This window comes from Natrix helvetica, assembly GCF_964273705.1.
Source record: "Natrix helvetica genome assembly, chromosome: 2".
NCBI classification, from domain to species: Eukaryota; Metazoa; Chordata; class Lepidosauria; order Squamata; family Natricidae; genus Natrix; species Natrix helvetica.
Window position 1 is genome coordinate 205,105,077 of NC_138552.1, and position 23,963 is coordinate 205,129,039.

Here is a 23,963-nt window from a genome sequence, read left to right on the forward strand (position 1 = left end):
GTCAACGGAGACCTACAGAGCCTCCTGGGGATTGACTGGTTTGAACCAGAATCAACACCATATGAGACAAAAGCACTGAGGAATTCCTTAAGGAGTCGAGGATATCTTCAGCACCAGTCTAGGTAAGTATGAGGGGACTCCAATATCTTTTAACTTGGATCCCAATGTAGCTCCCATCAGGCTAAAACCCAGGAGAGTACCTTTTACTCTCCGTCCAAAAATTGATTTGGAACTAGACAAATTAATTAGCCAGGGAATCCTAGAGTTGGTTGATCACGCACACTGGGAGACCACTACCTGTCAAGCCTGATGGGTCTGTCTGCATCTGTGCGGATTACAAGTGCATGATAAACAAAGCTTTGCAGCAAAGCGCTTATCCTGTACCCATTGTACAGCATTTACTGCACTCATTAGGCCCCGGAAAAGTTTTTGCAAAATGGCGCAGGCATACCAGCAGTTGCCTGTAGATGGTGCAATGGCGGAAGCCCAAATCATCATGACGCACAGGGGTGCATTCAAATGCACCCGTCTTCAATTCGGAGGTTGAATAGCCCCTGGACTGTTCCAAAGCGTCATGGAATGGATTTTGCAGGGGATTCCAGGAGTCGTCCCCTATTTTGACGACATATTGGTATCAGCTGCAAATAAGGTGCAATTATTTAAGATTTGGAACTGTTCTGGCCAGAATCAGAGACAAAGGCCTCCATCTCAAAAAAGAGACATGCCAAATTAACGTGCCAAAGGTTGAATTCTTAGGGTACCTAATCGATGGCTCTGTGATTCACCCGACCACACAAAAAATCAAAGCAATTCAGGATGCCCCCACACCTTGCAATCAAACCGATGAGTCCTCCTCATTGACTGTCTTGAGGCTGGTCCTGTCTCATCTTGTGACGTTGCCTGCCACTCGGGCAAAAGACTCTACATTCCAACATGTTTTGAACTGGGGGTGGCCCAAGGGCCTGTGGGGTCTGAATTTAAAATGTTTTACTGCAAACGTGATGAACTGTCAGTAATAAATGGTTGTGTACTGAGGGGGGACCGGGTCGTTGTTCCACCCAAACTGTGCATTGCAATATTAGAGGCCTTGTATGTAGGGCATCCTGGAATTGTCAGGATGAAATCTTTGGCCAGGAATTACGTGGGGGCCTAACATGGACAGGGAGATTGAAGAATGGGTGGCTACCTGCACAACATGCCAGGAGTCCAGACCAGCTCCCCCAGAGGCGCCCGCTAAGGAGTGGGAGCGACCTCAAGCACCATGGTCTAGGGTGCACATAGATTTTGCTGACCTTGTTCATGGCCAGACCTTTATGGTAGTTGTGGACGCCTACTCAAAATGGCTAGAAGTAGTCCTCATGACCTCTACCATGGCAGAAGTGGTCATAAAGGCACTACGGAGACTTTTCTCCACTCACGGCCTGCCCAATGTTTTGGTCTCTGACAACGGCCCCAATTTACAGCCATGCAATTTGAGACCTATTTAGCAGAACAGGGAATCAGGCATGCCCTGGTCGCTCCATTCCAGATTGGCAAACATGGGTTGATCAAGTCCTCCTCATACAGCACATCACACCACGTGATACCACTGGTAGAAGCCCTTCCGAGCTTCTAATGGGTCACCGGATAAGGTTCCACTTAGACCACCTACACCCAAACTACTGTGCCGCGTCGCCCCCAGATTCGACTGGCAAAATAAGAAACTTTAGCGTAGGGGATCAAGTTTGTGCCCACAACTATGCTGGGTGAACTCTTTGGATTCCTGCCACAGTAATAGGCATCACCGGGCCTCACTCTTACCTATTAGAGCTTGAGGATGGTCGAAATTGGAGATGGTACATTGACCAACTCCGTGGCCGCAGCTCCAACTCCAGTCTTAGGCAACCAGAGGTAACTCCTGCACGAGTTAGCCAAAGCCCTACACAAAAGGAGCATGAATTCACTCCTTCCACAAATAACTCAATCCTGAACGTACCGGGGCACTTATCTGTAAGTGTTGCAGGCCCGCAGTGAGTTCCGAGCGAACCAACTCCAGAAACTCCAGCCGCGGCCTATGAGAAGTTCCAGGAGCTTCCACCAGGCGAAGCCACGGAGACAACAGGTCCATCTGACCTGACTGAAGAACACCCACCAACTGAACTGCGCAGGTCTGGGCGAGCCACCAGAAAGCCCTCCTACCTGCGTGATTACGTCACAAGTCGGTTGAACCCATCTAAGAGGGGATGGGTGTTAGATACCAGAAATATTGGTAATTGTTTACACCAGGGTCCTCTGTTCCGGCGGGTACAGAGATTCAATCTAATTGGTCGAAGGGTCTGACAGCTTCCTATAAAAGGGCTGCTGTCAGACTGAACCTTCGTTGGATTGTACATAGTTGACTTGTGCTAATAAAGAGCTGTTTCTCTGAAGTCTGAGTCTGCCTTTATTCACCCTATCTAACAGAAGTGTTATGTAAATGTTTTGCCATCATACTTATCTTTACTGTAATCTTAATGTATAAATCTCCTGTTCAAATCCAAACACCAAAATGAACACAAATGAATAATTAAAACAATACAATGAAATTTTGGAGAAAGGTGGATTTATTCCAACAATGTGTAATTATAAGGTTCTTCACACCTTGCCTGAAATCGGTCTGTTTCTTCCCCAATGGATGTACAATTTGGGAAAGAGAGATATGAGAGCCAGTTTGGTGTAGGGCAGTGGTGGGTTCCGGATACCGTCGCATCTGGTACGCTACACATGGGGCTGGGTGTCCTAGTTGGGCATGCACGCTGCACACGCATGCGCATGCCACCGCCCTGTGACACCCAGCTTTTCGGTGGAAGTCACGCAGGCACCATACACTGCGCATGTGCGCAATTGGCCGGTCGCATTATAAACAGCTATGGAACGTGGGCGAGCAGATGGGCCAAATGAGCCACCATACTGGTACGGTGGCCGCTGCTCCCAGCTACTACCGGTATGGCTGTACCAGGCCGTACCGCCCGGAACCCACCATTGGTGTAGGGGTAAAGTGCTGGCCTAAAAAGCTGGAGACTATGAATTGCAGGCCTGCCTTAGGAATGAAAGACAGCTGGATGGGACAATCACTGTCAGCCAAACCCACCACACAGGGTTGTTGTAGAAAACATAGGAGGCAGGAGTATTTGTTATGTTAAGGTGACCAACCGTCCTCCTTTAGGGAGATCAGTCCTTCTTTTGTAAGTTCTGTCCTCCCTCGAAAAGTGTCCTCCTACATGTCCTCCTTTTTGATATTTGAAGACTAATCTGTTGCACATTATGTGATGTATTTTATTAAACAGTTTTTAATGGTGTTTTTTTTACTTCATCGCAAGTATATTGAACAGATATTGAATCTTGTGTTGAATTTTTATCTAAAGAAATGCTAGACATTAAAATAGACGACAATTGTCTCTTTGAAGAAATTAGAAGACTGAATGTATATTTAAATTCTGAAAAATTAATACAATGGGAAAATCAACACGTTGAAATTGATAAAAGATGGGTAGATATTTTCAGCCATTTCAAAAATGAAAATATTCCATGTGAACATTTATTTATACTTGTTCAATTTACGTTGTGCTGCCCTGGAACTAATGCAGCAGTTGAAAGAGTTTTTTTCAATTGCCAATGATTTTTGGACAAGTGAGAAATCGAGATTGAATGTTGATACTCTAGCTGCAGCACTTGCCGTAAAATTCAATATGAAGGATATTTCTTGTTCAGATATTTCCAATATATTCTTAGAAGATGATACATTGACAAAAAATATTAATTCAATGGAAAAGTAATCATTTAAATAATAATTAACAGGCATGTAAGCATAATTACAATATAAAATGTTACAAATGTTTTTATTATGCATATATCATATTTTAGTATATTATTGTTGCAATGAATAAAATATTTCTTTTATTTACGATATATTTTTTCCAATTTATTTGTCCTCCTTTTCATTGTAAAAAAGTTGGTCACCTTAGTTATGTTCACCACAAAGAGAGAGAGAGAGAGAGAGGAAGAGAGAGAGGGAGTGATTAGATTAGATTAGATTAGATTAGATTAGATTAGATTAGATTGACAGATAGATATGGAAAGATTACTGTATAACGAAAGACAGGACTTTCCCAGGCATCCCTTAGTAATCTCGTAACTAAATAAATACAATAATGTCATATTTAAAGAAATTTTGATGCAATTTCTTTGATCAAATTGAATGAAATCTGATTTTAAAAACAGCAGAATTTCTCTGCCTAGTAAATTAATTGCTAGTTGTACAAAGTATTAGTGTTGTTTGGTTTTTTTGCTTGAATTTTCTATTCACTGCCAATGTCATACTTTACTTTTGAAGTACTCTCGGATACCAATAATTTAGACTACAAATGTTTTGTTAATATATTAATGAATCTAACTGTGAGCTCTATAGCTTTGTTTCTAATCTTATCTCTTGGATTAACCTTCTTTTATGTCCCCTCTGAAAGATATTTTCTTCATAGCTTTTTTCAAATGAGATGCAAATATGGCATTTGAGCTATCCTTTCATTAACTACACAACATAGAACCAGGCCTGCACAACCCCTGGTCTACCAAGCAGCTTTGTGCAGCCAGCTGGTATTTTTTAAAAAGTCATAAATTCAACTACTGCTGCCCAAAAGACACATTGCTGAGCACCTCCAGGACTCACTGCTGCCAACTCTAATACTGCCATAAATACAATACAGGCAGTCCTCAACTTACGACACAATTGAGCCCATTTTTTTTGCTAAATTTTTTATTTTATTTTTAATTTTCAAAACAAACACAACGCATCCTTCTTTACATACTGTAGAAAGTGCATCAGTTGGTTACAAAAAGGCTTATGTGCATCTATTCCATAGTCAACAAACTTAATTCATATTAAGTCAAATATTTTAACTCAGATATTTATACATGTTATTATCATCATACCTCCATTTTCATTTGACTATAATTGTTTAAACGTCCTTCATCATAAAATATACCAAGATTTAATACATAACCACATACTGGCATTTCATTTACTATTTCCAAAATTCTCCAATAACACTAAATCCTTATGTCCTATTCTAGCTAAACATCCATAATATTTGATAACAAAGTTTTCTAATCCTTCTTTCCAAATCACTGTTTACAATTTACATCCCATTTCCTTATGTTGTACCCATACATATATAGACGTTGTTATCATTATCCCTCCTTAATTTAACTATATCCTGTATCATATCATTTCCCCCCCTAACAATCAAGACTTAACTGAATCTAACTTAATTCTTTTTTATTAACCTTTATATACAATCCAAAAGGGTTTCTAATCTTCCTTTCATGGGTGCCATTCAATATTCATATCCAGTTATTACTTATCATAACACTACACGTTGTATACATTATTATCATTATCAATTATTTATTTAACTAAATCTATTGTCACTAAATTTCAGTAAGTTTAACTAGTTTTAAGTTATACTTTTCCATCTATCAACCTGTATCTTTCCAGTAGAGCCCAAATTTTTTGTTGCTAAGCGAGATTTGTTAAGTGAGTTTTGTCCCATTTGATGACCTTTCTTGCCACAGTCATTAAGTGACTCACTGTGGTTGTGAAGTTAGTTATATGGTTGTTAAGCAAATTTAGTTTCCCCATTGACTTTGTCAGGTCACAAAAAGGGATCATATAACCCCAGGACATTGCATGTCATAAATATGAGCCAGTTGCCAAGTGTCTGAATTTTGCTAATGTTACCATGCGGATGCTGCAACGATTGTGTGAAAAACATTAAGTCACTTAGCAATCATAAGTCACTTTTTTCAATAATTTTCTAACTTTGAATGGTCACTAAATGAACTGTTGTAAGCCAAGGACTACCTGTAGCTAAATAACTGATCAGTTGGTTGGTTGGTTGGTTGGCAATGATTTTTAATTTATTCCCTCTACAAGCTGTAAAGGCCTGCACTATTATAAATATAGAAATACTTACCAGGATAAAACATGAAGCTAAATCCAACAGCCCCAGGAAATTTTCTTCACCTCATTTATAAACCCTATTACAATACAAGATTTTCAATCATAAAATCATTATCTCCTAGGAACATTTGTGCAGAGTTACCAAATACTTTCAATGATGCATATATCCAGTCAAATCTCAAGTAAGTAAAATTAGGTAGCCGCATGCCTTCGGAAGGATTGTCTACCCTGTTTAAAATAAACGAATCATTTAAAAAGTTGTTTTGAGTTGTCATCTAGGCCACAGATGAAATTTACACCTTTAAAGATGATAGGAATAGGCAGCAGATACAAAAAAAAAAAAGGTTTGACCAAAATGATCCCTGCTCTTACATGAAAAAATAATTTTGCATTAAAATCATGTTCCTTTTGGCTATTTTTTTTTAAACTGATGTTACTTTCAACAGATTTCTATAGAAGTTCAAACACGAACACTAGATAATTGTTCACTGTCTTCTACAATTCTAATGTAATGGTAATAAGATCTAAAATGTCAGACATTCTGCTAATGATATTTCTATTTAGTAAGTTTTATATTGCAGTACTCACCAGCATACACAAACAGTGACATCAGTCTAATTTCTACCAGCTGGGGAGATAAGCACTGCTTCATTCACTCAGTAGGGTAGTTGTCATCACCAGAAAGAATTAATAAGAAAGACTGAATAAATCAGAATAGATTATTTATTATTACTCACCATTTTGTAGACATGATCTAGTACAGTTTCTTAGTTGTGAATACATTATTAGGTTTATTGACTATGGTCATGTTGTATTATTGTTTGAACAGCTGTATGGTTCTTTGCCGTGTAAACCAGGTTTAGTGTTAAATTAAAAGTCATCTGATTGTACATAATGGGCTGCTGTTCTGTTCTCCACATTAGAACATTTTAGTGATTATTTTGTATGGTATTCTCAAAGCTTTATAGTTATGTTTGTTATCAGAGATGGACTATTTGAAAAATCATCACCATGTTTAAAGTTTTTGGTAAAACAGAAGAGAATTAAAAAGCAAAAATATCATAAGTAACTTGCATTCAGTTTGCAGGAAAATGAAATAAGGAAAAAGTTGTTCTTGCTACCTAATGCATATGTCAACATACTTAAGGGCAGGAAGAATGTTTGTTGAATTAGATCTTAGTCTTAATTGTGTAGTTAAAGTGATGGAACTGAGCTTTATTGATTTATTAAACTGTGGGATAGTATTTATTTCACAGGTAATGTATTTATGACTTGTTTGTACCAGTATGTACAATTCCAACTCAAATTAAAAAAAATTCTAAAGGTAGTCTTTGACTTACCACTGATCATATAGCAACCAGGAAAAATTATGATGAACTTGAGAAAGTTACTTACAACCCATCCTTGAAGTTATAACTGTCGTATCACCCCAACAGAGAAGTAATTGCATTTCAAGAGCCTAGTAACTGGTTTACGTTTATGAGCAGTTGCAGCATCCTGCGGTCATGTGATTGTGTTTTGTGACTTTCTTGCCATTTTCCAGCAAAAGATACACATTGGAGAAGCTGGATTCAGACCTCCAACTGCATGATTCGCTTAACAATAATTGTAAAAACAATCCGAACATTGAGTCTGATCCAAAGGTGGTATTCAGCAGGTTCTGACCAGTTCTGGAGAACCAGTAACAGAAATTTTGAGTAGTTTAGAGAACCAGTAAATACCACCTCTGACTGGCCCCACCCCCATCTATTCTCTGACTCCCGAGTCCGAACTGATCGAGAAGAAATGGGGATTTTGCAGTTACCTTCCCCTGGAGTGGAGAGGGAATGGAGATTTTACAGTATCCTTCCCCTGCCATGCCTACCCACCCACGCCCACCAAGCAATCCCCACAGAACCACTAGTAAAAAAAATTGAATCCCACCACTGGTCTGGTTGTGTAGTTAATCAGCTTATGACTGCAATGACTTATGACCAAAATTCCAGGGTCAAATGTGGTTGTAACCTGAGGACTACCTGTACATCTCTTCTGCTTTAGGAGTGCAGGGAACCATTTGTCTGCAGATATTGCTTGATTACACCTCCCATCATTCATGACCACTGATTATGCCAGATCAGTCGTTCCCAAACTTTTTCAGTCCACCGCCCCCTTGGTGCTACAAACTGATCCTCAGTGCCCCCCACCCAGTGGTGGAATTCAATTTTTTTACTACTGGTTCTGTGGGCGTGGCTTGGTGGGCATGGCTGGGGGGTCATGTGACTGGGCGGTTTGCATGACAGAAGGAAGATAATAATAATAATAATAATAATTTTATTTGATTAGCCGCAACCCTCTCCCGAAGGACTCGGGGCGGCGTACAATCAAACAGATAAAAAATACACATAAGACAAACATATATACAAAAAACAGAGACATATACATATGTGCATGGAGGAGGATGGACTTAAGTGAAAGACAGTTAAAAATACAATTTAAAATCCCCTAATAAAATTACCAAATTAAAAACCCATCAGGAGCGTTATTAAGTTATGGTCGAGCCAGGCCAGCTATTTGGAAAAGGTGGGTCTTGAGCTTGACACGGAAGGAGCGGAGGTCAGTAGTAGTCCTAATATCCGGGGGGAGGTCATTCCACAGGGCTGGGCCCGCCACAGAGAAGGCTCTGCTCCTAGGCGCCGCCCCATGGCACTGTCTGGTAGACGGCACCTGGAGAAGTCCCTCTCTGTGCGAGCGGATGGGTCGTAGGGATGTATGGGGCAGAATACGATCCCGCAGGTAACTAGGTGCTGAGCCATGGAGCGCTTTAAAGATCGTAATCAAAACCTTGAAACGCACTTGATAGACCACAGGGAGCCAGTGCAGCTCGCGCAGGAGAGGTGTCACATGGGAGTACTTGGTACTCCCCATAATCACCCGCGCGGCCGCATTCTGGACCAACTGCAGTCTCCAAGTGCATTTCAAGGGGAGCCCCATGTAGAGAGCGTTACAGTAGTCCAGGCGAGATAGTAACAGTAAAATTCAAAACTGTAACAATTGCACATTTATTGAAAATCCAATTTTAAAACCTTTTTAGTTAATGTTAATAGGATCCAAATTGGAATGGAGAAAAATGGTTTTATGCGTGAGAGAGAGAGAGAGAGAGAGAGAGAGAGAGAGAGAGAGAGAGAGAGAGAGAGTGTGTGTGTGTGTGTGTGTTTGAGTGAGTGCAGGGTCCGGTAAGGGAACTGCGCCTATTTAGAAAAGGTAAATTATTGCAAACATGATCAGTCGAAGATAAGTATGGGGACAGGTTGGGCGGTAGAGAGAAAGTGATAAAAGAGTGGGAGAGAGGAAGAGAGGAAGAAAAAAGAAGGTAGAGAGACAGAAAGACACAGAGAAGGAGAGAGAAAGTGACAGAAGAGTGGGAAAGAAGGAGAGAGAAAGAGAGACAAAGAGAAGGAAGGTGAGAGAGAGACAGAAAGAGACAAAGAGGAGAGAGAAGGGAGAAGGAGAGAGAAAGTGATAGAAGAATGGAAAAGAAGGAGAGAGAAAGAGAAGAAAGACAAAGAGAAAGAGGATGAGAGAGACAGAGAGAGAAGAGAGGAAGAGGAAAGAGTAAGAGAGAACATCTCATTTCAACCCTGAGGTATAAATATTCTCTTTGATTATTTGTCCATTTACTATCCAATGCTTTCATTTCTCCTTAAGTTCATCAAGAATTCCCTTCTTTTCATTGAATACCTTGAGAACAACCTTTTTCAGCATAACTTTACAGCTATTTAAAATATATAGTAATTTAGGTCAGGTTTTCAGAGCATTAGTCTATTTATAAGTCACTAAGTGCAAAGAAACAGAATTCAGAAAGTTGGCTTCCCTTTTTGTAATTGCCTATTGTCTGCTTAATTTTCTACCTACATTTTTGATAACTGATATTCACTGTTGACCCAAGAAGCCCATTATAGAAGTTTGATCTTTTTCTCAATCATACAGTAGCATATTCTTTCTAAGGAGGATATAATCAAGGTATTCCATAATTGCCTATCAATCTAACAGTATGGCGATTGGCAATCTCTTTATATTTCAACTCTAACTCTTTCAGTCTTAAAGGTTTGGTGGGGAGAAATCCAAAAATTATTTTAAAGAGGAAAAAAAATGATTGCACAATTGCATCCATGGAGACATGTATATATACACAACACACAGAGAAACAAACTTAACAAAGTGCTAAGTCTGCCCACCTAACTAACTCTCTCTCTCTCTCAATGAGAGAGAGAGAGAGAGAGAGAGAGAGAGAGAGAGAGAGAGAGAGAGAGAGAGAGAGAGAGAGAGAGAGAGAGAGAGAGAGAGAGAGAGAGAGAGAGAGAGAGAGAGAATGTGTATCCCTCCTTCCTTCAGCTCAACACTCTCACTGGCATCCCGGCCAAACAAGAGGGACTGCAGAGGGTCTCCCCGAGTCTAGGGCAATGAGTCATTCGATGAGAAACTTGCCTCTTGGAAGGAAAGTGGCTTGGCTCCCGCTTTCGATCTGCCGCCCAACGACCGAACGGAGAAGCGAAGAGGCAGGAGAGACAAAGCGGGAGCCAACCTGGGTCATTCCTTCAAAGAGGCAACTTTTTCATCTAATGACTAGCTGCCCTAGACTCGAGGTGACCCTCTGCAGTCCCTCTCGTCTGGCCAGGATGCCAGTGAGAGTGTTGGGCTGAAGGAAGGAGGGATACACACGCTCGCGCTCTCCCTCTCCTTCCCTCTTTCTCGCAAATGGCAAATCCGAGCAGCCACTGCTGGGAGCCCGTCCCATGCCTTCTCCCAACCCCCACACCCCTTCTCTCAGCTACTTTCTGCCTTGTGGACATAGAACTGATTGCTGACTATAGGCTGGCTCTCCTCTCCTATTATCATGGAAGATGTCTCACAAAAACCACTGTGCGGCAGTTGGAAACTGCTGAGCGGTGTTTTGTTGCCACATGCATGGTCGCGCACCTGCGCAGCTTAGAGGGAACATTGCTAGTGACCCAAAACATCCAACAAAATTGCACAGATAAACTGACAGATAGGAAGTTTAATTAGCTTAAAAGCAAAAATATTCTCAATGACTTTGAAAATCCCAATGAGTTATCAAATATCAGTGATGTCACTTGACTGGCTGGGGACTTAAAGATAGCTGAGATTGCAGCCAGGACAGGTAGAACAAGGAAGATTTTCTTTGAAGGAGAGAGATGCAGGAGGAAACAGACCCTGCTTCCTGCATTTGGATTCTGTGGCGCGTGCACTCTAGGATCGCTGCTGCGCTGCCCTGGATTTGCCATTGCGAGCTTCAGGTGGGTAGCCTCGAGAGAAACGGCAGCAGTGAGCCTCCTGCCATCGCTTTCTACCTCGTTGTGGAAAGGTTGAAAGCGAAGGCAGGAGGCTCACTGCCGCCGTTTCTCTTGAGTATGGGTTGCTCTCTGCGGAGCAACCCACGCTCGGCTTAGTTGGCTAGTTCTTGGTTCATGACCAGCCCCCACCCCCACCCCTTGTGAGCTTTTATGTATTAATCGAGGCACGGATGCTGGAGAGGAAGGGAAGCCGGCTGCTTTCACACAATACAGTTTATCTCAGAGGCTGAATTAATCATGCGGGTCAGAAAGACAGGGAACTTTCTTTCAGCAAGTTTCGGCCAATCACTCCCTCCCCCCCCCACCCAATGAGGCAAATTTAGCCCTCTTAAACTTGTGCAAAGGCAGCTATGGGCAATGTTCCCTCTAAAATAGTTGCTCCAGGAAGCCCGAGCCACCTCAAGCCCTCAACCCACTCACTTTGCTGCCCTGCTGCACCTCAAGACTCCTGTTTAGCTGGAGGGGGTTTCAATCGCGATTGTGCGGCCGCTCTGCAGACTGCAGTCCGTGTCCTGCAAACAACACTGCACGGCAGTTGAAAACTGCTGCGTGGTGTTTACTTTCCACATGCCAACTTGGGCAGCGGGCGATTGAAATGGCGGGTGCCCCTCTCCTGGGAGGAAGGCGGGGAGGGGAGGGTGGTGATGCCTCTGCAGCCAACACGATCTTTTTTTCCTCGCCCCCTTAGCGCCTCCCTGTCACCCCTCCCTTGCCTCTTACCGCCCCCCTAAGTCATCTCACCGCCCCCCCAGAGGGTGGTACTGCCCACTTTGGGAACCACTGTGCTAGATGGAAACCTAAAGTCTAACACCATCTGGAGAACTAAACATTTTCAGATGACATATAGTCTAGTTTGATTTCATAAAATATCCAGTTCAAATACAATAAAAATAACATTTGTCACCTAACATGTTTTCGTAAAATCCAAAGTATTCAAGTGGATGGTGGTTCCAGCAGTCAAACAAAGAGTTCAAAAAGCGAGTTGTAAATGATGATCTACGGAGTTTGCAGAGCATAGCACTCCCTCACACTCAAATATGACCAGAGAAGATCAGCCAAAGTATAAAAAAGTTAATACCTAGCATTCTTAATCATAAAAAGGAATGACTATTATCTTTCAAATATGATTTATCTGTTCCGACATTAGACTGCTTGAGTTTATTGATGTGCAGAGCTAAGGCCACTTCCAGCTTTTTTTTCTTTTTTTTGTAAAGTAAAAGACTGGTCTGAAAATTGTAAAATTGTATGACTATTCTACATCTGGAGAAAGATAAACATTGCTTATTTGTGTCATATCAATATACCTGAACTTGAAGAATACAATTGCAATTCTGAGAAAATATCATCCTTTAAAGCAGTGATGGCGAACCTGTGGCACGCGGAGCCATTTGTCAGGGCACGTGAGGCGCTGCCCTGTCAGCTGGCCAGCGCACATGGGCGCGCTGGCCAGCTGAGTTCACCATTTTTAAAAGCCATTTTTCGCCCTCCCCAGGCTCCAGAGGCTTCATAGGAGCCTGGAGAGGGCAAAAAGAGTCTCCCCCCCCGGAGGCCCTCCGGAGGCTTCAGGGACCGTCCGGAGGCTTCCCTGAAGCCTTCTGAATGCTTAAAACGACCCTCCAAGCAAACCAGAAGTCACTTCCGGTTTGCTCGGAGGGTCGTTTTGAGTGCTCCGAATGCATCAGGGAAGCCTCCGGACGGTCCCTGAAGCCTTCGGAACGCTCAAAATGACCCTCCGAGCAAACCGGAAGTCACTTCCGGTTTGCTCGGAGGGTCGTTTTGAGCGCTCAGAACGTGTCAGGGAAGCCTCCGGATGGTCCCCGAAGCCTTTGGAGTGCTCAAAACGACCCTCCGAGCAAACCGGAAGTGACTTATAAAGCCTCTGGAGCCTGGGAGGGCGAAAAAAGCATGTAAAAATGGGGGGAGCGCCTTTTGTGCGCGCATGCGCAGTGGGTCACGCATTGCATTATGGGTGCGGCACACACGCACATGACCCCCCTGCGCTCCCCCCAATTGTGGCACGTGAGCCAAAAAAGGTTTGCCATTGCTGCTTTAAAGTTTACTTCCTTTGGCTGGAAAATATGTGATCTGGCCTCTTGCTCACAGTGGAAAAATAAGATCCCTTACAGCAGAACTATTCAAAAGGAAAGTCCCTTGGCTGAATTGGGCATTGAATAAATAAAATAAACAAATCAATTCTGAAGCATTAGTACAGGTAGTCCTTGACATACGACCACAATTGAGCCCAAAATTTTCACTGAAAAGCAACGCAGTTGTTAAAGTGACTTTTTCATTTTATGACCTTTCCTACCACAGTTGTAGAGTGAATCACTGCGGTTAAGTTAGTAACATGGTTGTTAAGTGAATCTGGCTTTCCCATGGACTTTGCTGGTCAGAAAAGGTTTTCATCTTACCTAAGGACTCACTACAACCATCACAAATATATGCTAGTTACCAAGCATCCAAATTCTGATCACATGTCTCTGGAGATGCTGCATTGGTCAAGTGAAAAATAATTGTAAGTCACTTTTTCAATCCCATTGTAATTTCAAATGGTCATTAAACAGATGGTTGCAACTCAAGGACCTGTATTACATAGGCTATGTTTTGCTTGTTCGTTTTTAAGATTGATATGGCTGCCATATTCAAATAAATGAAACTCTGTAACAAATGACATTCAAAAATAAATAAATACATCCCATCATATAACAATTAGCAAATACAATATATAAACATAAAATAGCAACCAGTACCTACTACACACACACACACACACACACACACACACACACAATCAGCAATGATAAGTACATAAATACATGAGCTACATCTTACCATATATAAAAACGTATTTTGTGCACATAATTGTGTATAATAATAATAATAATAATAATAATAATAATAATAATAATAATAATAATAATAATAATAATAATAATAATAATTTTATTTGATTAGCCGCAACCCTCTCCCGAAGGACTCGGGGCGGCGTACAATCAAAACGGATAAAAATACACATAAGACAAACATATATACAAAAAGAACAGAGACATATACATATGTGCATGGAGGAGAGTTGACTTATAAGTAAAAGACAGTTAAAAACACAATTTAAAATCCCCTTAAATAAAATTACTAAATTAAAAAACCCATCAGGAGCGATACGAAGTTATGGTTGAGCCAGGCCAGCTATTTGGAAAAGGTGGGTCTTGAGCTTGACACGGAAGGAGCGGAGGTCAGTAGTGGTCCTAATATCCGGGGGGAGGTCATTCCACAGGGCTGGGCCCGCCACAGAGAAGGCTCTGCTCCTAGGCGCCGCCCCATGGCACTGTCTGGTGGACGGCACCTGGAGAAATCCCTCTCTGTGCGAGCGGATGGGTCGTAGGGATGTATGGGGCAGAATACGATCCCGCAGGTAACTAGGTCCTGAGCCATGGAGCGCTTTAAAGATCGTAATCAAGACCTTGAAACGCACTCGATAGACCACAGGAAGCCAGTGCAGCTCGCGCAGGAGAGGTGTCACATGGGAGTACTTAGTACTCCCCATAATCACCCGCGCGGCCGCATTCTGGACCAACTGCAGTCTCCGAGTGCATTTCAAGGGAAGCCCCATGTAGAGAGCGTTACAGTAGTCCAGGCGAGACATCACCAGCGCATGGGTGACTGTGCGTAGGGCGTCCTGGTCCAATAGGGGGCGCAATTGGCGCACCAGGCGAACCTGGTGGAACGCCCCCCTGGCCACGGCTGTCACATGTTCATCCATGGACAGCCTGGCATCTAGGAGGACGCCCAAATTGCGCGCCCGCTCCACGGGGGCGAGTTGAATGCCCCCAATGGCCAGGGATGGAATTATCTGGTTGAACCGGGGAGCCGGAACCCACAGCCACTCCGTCTTGGAAGGGTTGAGCCTGAGTCGGTTGTCATCCATCCAGACCCGTACGGCTTCCACACACCGGGACATCACTTCGACGGCCTCGTTGGGGTGGTTCGGGGTGGAAATGTACAGCTGAGTATCATCAGCGTACAGATGATATCCCACCCCAAAACCACGGATGATCTCACCCAGCGGCTTCATGTATGTGTTGAACAGGAGTGGCGAGAGGACCGACCCCTATGGCACCCCACAAGTCAGGGGGCATAGGGTCGACCTCTGCTCCCCTGCCAACACATGTTGCGTCCGGCCAGAGAGGTAGGAGCCGAACCACCGCAAAACGGTGCCCCGGACCCCCAACCCCTCCAGTCGGTGCAACAGGATACCATGGTCGATGGTATCAAAAGCCGCCGAGAGGTCTAATAGGACCAGGATAGAGGAACAGCCCCTATCTCTGGCCCTCCAGAGATCATCTACCAACGCGACCAAGGCCGTCTCTGTGCTGTGCCCAGGGCGAAAGCCAGACTGGCGCGGGTCTAGATAATCATTCTCCTCCAGATGTCGTGGAAACTGAGAAGCCACCACACTCTCTACAACCTTCGCCAAAAAGGGAAGGTTGGAGACAGGACGATAATTGGCCAGCTCCGTAGGGTCCAGGGAAGGCTTCTTGAGCAAGGGTCTCACCACCGCCTCTTTCAAGGCGGCCGGGAGAGACCCCTCACCCAACGAAGCGTTCACTAGGCCCAGGAGCCAGTCGCGTGTAACCTCCCAGGATGCCAGTACAAGCCAGGAGGGACACGGGTCCAGTAAACATGTGGTAGGTCGCAGTCGTCCACGCAATCTGTCCAAATCCTCGATGACAACCAAGTCAAACTCCTCCCAAAAAGGTTTCTCAAGACTCGCCACTGGCGTCTCGACTGGGCCACTGAAGGGGACCCAATCCTTCCGGATTTGAGCGACTTTATCCTGCAGATATTTCCCAAACTCCTCTGCCCTACCCTGTAGAGGGGCCTCCCGCGGCCTCTGAAACAGAAGGGAGCGGGACACCCGAAACAGGGTGGCAGGGCGGTTCTCTGCGGATGCAATGAGAGCGGCACAATATTGACGTTTGGCCGTTCTCAATGCCACTAGGTACGTCCTTAAATGGGCTCGTACCTGTGCTCGGTCAAATTCGGATCGGGAGGATCTCCAACGACTCTCTAGGCATCTCTTGCGGCGCTTCATCACCCTTAGCTCCTCGGTAAACCAAGGAGCAAGGGTGGATCGTTGCCGCTGGAGAGGCCGCAAAGGCGCCACCCGGTTCAAGGCCCCGGTAGTCGCATTATTCCACGCGGCCACCAGGTCCTCTACCCGAGGGCGGGTCAGGGCTGCAGGAGGTGGCCCATGCTCCGTCTGGAACCTGTCTGGTTCCATCAAGAGCCTGGGGCGGAACCATCTAGTGTTTTCCGGTTCCGCCTCCCCGCAGCGAGGGGTAGCACCAGGGAAGTCAAGTCGGAGGAGTGAGTGATCTGACCATGACAGAGAAGTGATGGTTAAATTCACTCCTCCCAGATCACTCAACCACTGGCGAGAGACAAAAACAAGGTCCAAGGTGTGACCTCCCTCGTGTGTCGGGCCCTGAATCATTTGAGTCAGGTCCATGGCTATCATGGAAGCCATGAACTCCCAAACCCCCTCTGATGCTTCTCCCACCGACGGCAGGTTAAAATCCCCCATCACTAGAAGTTTGGGGGTCTCAACCGCCACCGATGAGATCAGCTCGAGGAGCTCAGGCAGGGTCGCTGATGTATGGCGGGGAGCCAGGTATACTATCAGCAGGCCCAACTGCCTCCCAGGGCCCCATTTCACAACAAGGGATTCACATCCGGACGTCTGTGGCACAGTGGACTCCCTCGGCTCTAAGTCCTCCCGGATAATCACTGCTACCCCACCGCCCCTTCCCCGGGCCCGGGGCTGGTGAAATGCTTGGTAACCTGGTGGGCACATTTCCACGAGGGGTAACCCTCCCTCGTGGCCCAACCAGGTTTCCGTTATTCCCGCGAGGTCCGGCTCCCCCTCCAAAATTAGATCATGAATGAGGGGGGGCCTTATTGACAACGGACCTCGCATTGCATAACAACAGCCTCAGGCCCTGGGCCTGCAGATCCTGACCACCTAGAACGCGGGGGTTGGTACAAGCGACCGGGTGTAACCAGCACCCACGGTCTCCCAACCGACTGCGAGTTGTTAATCTGTCCTCATATCTGCCCCTCCCTACGACTGTTGGAATCAAGGAGCCCTGTATAGGAATGATATCCTCTCCCCCCTCCTCCTCTCTGCTCCTTCTGCTCAAGACCCCACCTGGTGACCTGGCTCTGTCATCGCTCCTGATCTGACCCACCCACCCCCCAACCCCTAAACCCCTAAAAGAATTTAAAAAACATTTAACTAAAAACCCCCTAAGTCTCCGCTTCCTCCACCTCTCGGGATTAATGAATCCGTCATCAAGGTGGGCCCTTGAAAGGGCGGAGGGCCACACCTGTGAGAGGGGGGACTCCCGCAGTAGGATTAGGTCTAGCCTAGAGTACATATGCTGTTAAAAAATTCATCAGGGCCTAGGCTCTGTGCTGCAGATGGTGTGGTCAATACGCCATAGTCCAATAAAATTGAAAAAGCCGGGTTCCGGTGCAAAGAGAATCGTCGAGTCCAAGATGAGGGGGTGGGGGTAGTGATGATAATAAGCTGGTCAGGTGCCGGTCAGTAAGTGAGGGCTAGTGGGTGGTCAATGGTGGATGGTGAGGGGTAGATGGATTTTTGCTTGATAATGGGCAAGGGGCAGATGGTCAGTCAGATGAAGATAGGGAGGTAAAAAACCTCCAGGGCGCGCAAGGATGAAAAACAGGGGCAGTTGTTAGTCCAAAAGCCAGCGGGGGGGGGGGGGTAAACGGAACAGTCAATGAGGTGGCTGGCAGGAGGTAAAAAACTCCCCTGCCAAGTCTGATGTTAAACCTCCTGCCAGTTCCCAGCAAGCCTCCCCCCCAGCCTCCAAGCAGCCTCCTGGAACGCAGCCCTTCTCCTACCAGGCCTTCGGCATTTAGGTCTTGCCTAGGCCTGCATCCAAGTTCTAAGCACTCCAGCCAAACCATTACAAGCCCCAACGCCGCTCCTACCGGCCTCCTGTCCTTCCTGCTCCAGTCCTTGGCTCGCTCCAAGCCACAAGCCTCCAAAAACGACCACAGCACGCCCCCGCACGCTCCAGGCGCCGTTTCTTCACCTTTCGCCATTCTTCCGAGCTCCTCCAAACCTCTCCGCTCCCAGAACGGCGAACTCAACTCCTCCGGTCTCAAAAACGGCGTTTCTGGGCGGCGTCTCTCATTGGCAGCTCACCGGTCCACTCTCCGAGCTATTTCCAGGTCTTCAAGCCACCCTGGGAGACCCCCTTGGGTCATAAAAAGACCCAGGGTGGCTGTTTATTGGACACCTGGTCCCCATGATGTAAAAAGGGGGCCGGCAGCACCCCTGCTCCCTTAAAAGAGCTCGTGGATCTAAGGCAGACCGCCATTGCTCCAGGAAGCTCCTCCTTCTATATAATTATTGCTTCCCCTTCACTGTTTCTGAAGTTCACACAGTTCCCTTATTCATCCAAGCTTTTCTATTTACTTTAATAGAGGACCCTCCACATACTGAATCCTCAGCATAGACCTATCTCTTTGAAAGAAATGGGAGCCATGATAATAAACAATCAGCTGCAATAGGTTTTCTGAATGCAGCTGATCAGTACATGGATCTATACATTCTTCAAGTGTTTGTAAATCTAGTAGGCGTATACTTCAACAATCAAAAATAGATTTTTATCCTGGGTGATTGAAAAGATAATATGGATGGCATATTTGTAAGTTTGTTTACTTATTCTTACTCTAAATGTAGTAAAGAAATACTCTGACATCTATCTTGCCAATATGGAATCTCCTCTGACAATTACAGATGTATTTATAATGTGCAATAGGGGCTTAGTAGAGAAAATAAACATTCTCTACCATTCAACTACTTATTTTACTACTGTTTTGTATGTTGTTGGGATAAATCTTATCTCTAAAAAAAAACTTCTAGCAGGTGTGTGTATGTGTGTGTGTGTGTGCGTGCTGGTCTTGTTGTATTCGGATCTTTTCCCATGTAAGATTGAGATTGTCTTGGCAACGTTTCGGGGAGGTCTCACTCGCCATCTTCAAGCTGGGTTTTGGGCTTAAAGCGTGGTCGGAGCTGCTGTCTTTCTATAAATCTTGGTGGGGGTGCGTGGAGTGCTGGTTTTGTTTCATATATATATGAAACACACACACACACACACACACACATTTGGGTCTTTTTTCTCTTTGTTACATTTATAAAAACATGATTTTATTTATTTCAGTTCAATGTAATTCAATTACTTTACAGTATGTGTATCCTTTCATTATAGAAAACAGGTACCATTTATTACATTTATGCATTTCTCCTACCTACTCAAAAAACCCCACCTTTTAGTTCAGTGAGACTTCATATGCTTACATATCGATATGCAGAACACATTAATTTGACAGTATCTGCTGAAAGGAACAAGAATAACCTGTTAAGACCATTGTTATTTATTTCTAAACAGTCAAGTTTATAGAAAATTTGCAGTGAGGATAAAGTGGTAGTATATGTTAAGTAAAATATGAAATTATATCTAGATGGAGGCAGGAAAAACAATTTTCTTGTACTGGTTAAAAGAAAAAGAAATAGGTAGTCTTTGGAAGAAGTTGTCCTCATTAATTCTAAGCTGGCCAACGTTGATATGTGGTGTAGAAGACAGAGCAGCAACTAGAACTCAATAAAACAAAAGGAAACCATACTGTGCATTTTTAGACTGTAGGAAAGAAATTAATTAAGTACTTGCAATGGCAGAAAAATAAATTAGTCCTTCAGACAGTGATAGAATTACAAATCTCAGGGAATTTAGTGCAAAGGAAACCAAGCTAAAATCCTGAAGAAGGAAAAACAGACAAAATGAAAAATAAATTAGAGAAAAGAAAAAGAGGAAACATAATCTTGTTCTGAATTAGCTGGCCCATGCTCTCTGAACACAGCTGCTATAAAACAACTGTATGTTCAGGTGAGGGTGGTAAAAGACATACCATGGCCATGCTAAACTGTTCAGAGTGATATAAATGCAAAACCAAATAGGAAAAAAAATAACATAGATTTAGAATGCTCAGACCTTCAAGCTCATTTTGGCAACTGGCACACAGCCACCTTCTTCTCTCCATGCCTATCTGTCCCTGTCTCTCAAATCAATGTCCATCTTTATAGTACATAAAGTGAAACAATTATCTCCAAGAACTTTTTCTACAGGTCAGGAATGAAAGGTTTGTTTGAATTATGTGGGATTTAATAAAACACTGTCCTTTTAAAATACACAAGGGAATATGAACAAAATTTAAGACCAATGTAGGCTTGATTTCGGAAATCAAAACCTCCACAAGTGTGAAATTATTTCCTGCTCACTTTCCTTCAATTGTTGTGGGTGAACATTGGTAATCAGAATAGATGCAGCAATCTGACTCTACACTGATTCTGTATCTTTGAAGACAAACAGAATGGTTTATGCTGTCACAACTGTAGCTGCAGACATTGTTTGATTAATCAAGTCACTACTGCTTTCCTCTATCATCTGCAATCCCCTTAGAAAAAAATTGTGCCTGACAGTATTCTTTACTAAGGTTCATCATACTCAAATTCGTGCCAGGAAGTAACATTCAATGTTTCTACAAGTGATGTTCTTGTCATAGCAATACTAACCTTCTTTGCTGTCCCATTTCCACATAATCTTCAACAGGCCCACAGGTAATATCATAGACTCTAATACTTCATGTAAGTAATAATATTCCACTTTCACTGCAGTGGCTTCTACATTTTTCAAGGCACATAATATTCAGAATGTGGTTACGAACATACTGCTTTTGACATTTTCATGACATTTTTTTATAGACATTATATAAAGCCTTGTTGCAACATCTTCTAATAAAACATATGGCAATGGTTTATATTTCATGAAGCATATTAAATTTATTTTCATTTATTGCTATAACCATATATTTCACTTGTGAATAAGCTTGGTACATAAATCTCTCTAAAAAAACCTGGTGATGGCATGGATAGAAATCAACAAAAATATGTTGTTCCAACTTCCAATAATTGAGGTATGACCAAATATCCATAGCACGTTATGTCTAATATCTATAATGTAAACAGATCTCAAGGTTTACATACTATAAAATATATTTTATATACTCTTATGTAGAGAGAGCTACAGACAACCACTATTTATTAGCTTATTTATTTACATTTCTAAGATTTTGATAAAATATGTTCTCCAAATCTTGTAAATTTAAATCATAAAAATAATACTGTATAAAATCTAAAGCATAATAATAAACCCAAAACAATAGGAATTGCAGACAATACCTTGCCAAAACTGAGCACCTTAATGCTATTACCATATAGAATTTATAGCATATATTCAAAGGAGAAAAGATAGTTTGGATCAAGCATGAGTTTATAAGCAAGTCCAATTGACATTTAGAAAATATCTTTTCACAGGATTGTGCTGCAGCTATATAGCAGAGTTGCATGATTCAGAGAAAAGATGTAACTGCTTTAAAAAGTTGTCAACAAATTATCTATGAGCATTCCAACATGCTCTGATATATTTTTTCCCTTCTGAATCTGAATCATTTGCCTCTTTAATCCTACAATTAATTAAAATGAATACATAAATATGCCAGTAAAATAAAATTTCAGAATTATGTAGTTTTTCAATACTAAATGTTAACGTTTGTCATTTTTTATAAGTTGTGGGATAATTAGGCACAATTATTTAGAAAAAATACAAATAACTTTCATTTATTTTATTTTCTAATATAATGTTATGATTTAAGCATGATTATCTCAAGAATGGAATACTGGTTCAGCAGACTGATGATTTATGTATGGCCAGTTTTAGTTTTATATTAAAAACTGGATTTTGAATGTAAAAGTCTTATGTTTTTAAAATTCTAAAATGTATCTTCCAAATTTCAATATCTCCAAAAGAGTCTAATGCTTTTCAAGTCAGTTTTGCAGCAATCAACATAAATAGGATCTAACTTCAAACATACTTTGCTTTGATGTTCAAAAGACTGAATCTCTCTCATGGCAGACTAAGCATACAGGAGTAGGACTAGAATCTTAATGCTGTACAACACATGAAGGGGCAAAATATTTATGGGAGTTAGTCTGGTATAGTAATTAAGGCACCAGGCTAGAAATTGGGATATTGTGAATTCTAGTGGGTCATCAATTGGGTCACTTTGGTATACATGTGTATTCCCAGCTAAAAAATGCAAGCAAGGAGAACAGTTTGTCTTTTTCTTTGCTATATCAGACTTTCAAAATTTTTACAGAGTTTTTAAATGGATCAGTGAAAATTTTTTTGAGAGTTACAATTTTAGTGGAACAGTCCATATTATCCTCAAGATCAAGATGAAAAGATCAAACTCAATCAAACTGACTTTTAATTCCTGGTGATTACATGTTCATGGCTATGAATTGTTCTTGGCAGTAATAAAGGTATCAATTTGCCTAATGTCTAGATGTTTACCTATGTTCTCAATCCATTTTACAGTCCTGTATTTCCTTGATTCAATCTGGAATACTATTTTTCAAGTTCAGCATTGATAAGGGGCTGCTGCCAGCTTTAAGTCAAGATACAATATTATATATTTTCCCTTTAATCCCATTCCATTTTGTTGTAAAACAGGCCTGGTTTATTCAGTTTCATAAGACATAACAGTTTAACAGTTATCTTACTGTAGTTGTAGCTTGGGAAATGAAAAATGACTGCTGAACAGCTCAGATACTTACAACAAAGTGAGAGAGAAAGAATGCTTATGGATATTTACTTTAGCTGGGCTTGCAAAGTTTAAATCTGCTATGATTATGCTCAAAACACACTACATTAACTTACTTTGGAGTAAGTCTTCGTAGGGTTAAAGACTTAATAATCACTTATAATACCTACTAAATTTCTGGGTCTGAAACACAATAGAGGTCTTTAAAAGTCTTAGGGTAACTTATTTTAATTAAAATAAGCTTCTGAATTAGTTTTAATGATTGCAAATTTATTTTTCCTTATTTTATTTTACACTTTACATTTGCTTTTGATTTAAAAGACCACTTAGATGTGGTGTGATAAAAATATGTTCAAACACAACTTTTTCCATATAAGCTGGCCTTTAACTGATCTAATAATTTTACCAGAAACCTGAAGGCATTTCTAAGATACATCACAAAAATCTGAAGAGAAAACCATTAGGGCTATCTGTTTAGTTTTTTTTTTAATTAACGGAAAGCAGGAACAAACCTCTCAGATCTAAAAATATCCAAAGTCCCTCTGGAAAGCATATAAGCATAAGGTGTTTATAGGCGTTTTGAGCTGAGATCATTCCTGTCCAAGACTGGCCTGTCCTAATCTGCCTCTTACTCCGCTTTTACTGCTCCATCAATGAAAAAGCTTTCGACCAGCATCAGCACTATCCTTTATCCCTCCATCGCTTCCTGCAATACAGCTGCCTCATTTCTTTCACGCGGAAGAGAGGACTTCAAAGAAGTAAACAAACAAAGTTTAACCACGTCGTCTCTTTTAATCATTTGTCTCCACGGGGAACGGCCATCCAAGTCACCTTGGGAGCCCGTCAACTTTTGAAGGCGACAGCGGAATTTCCCCCTTACT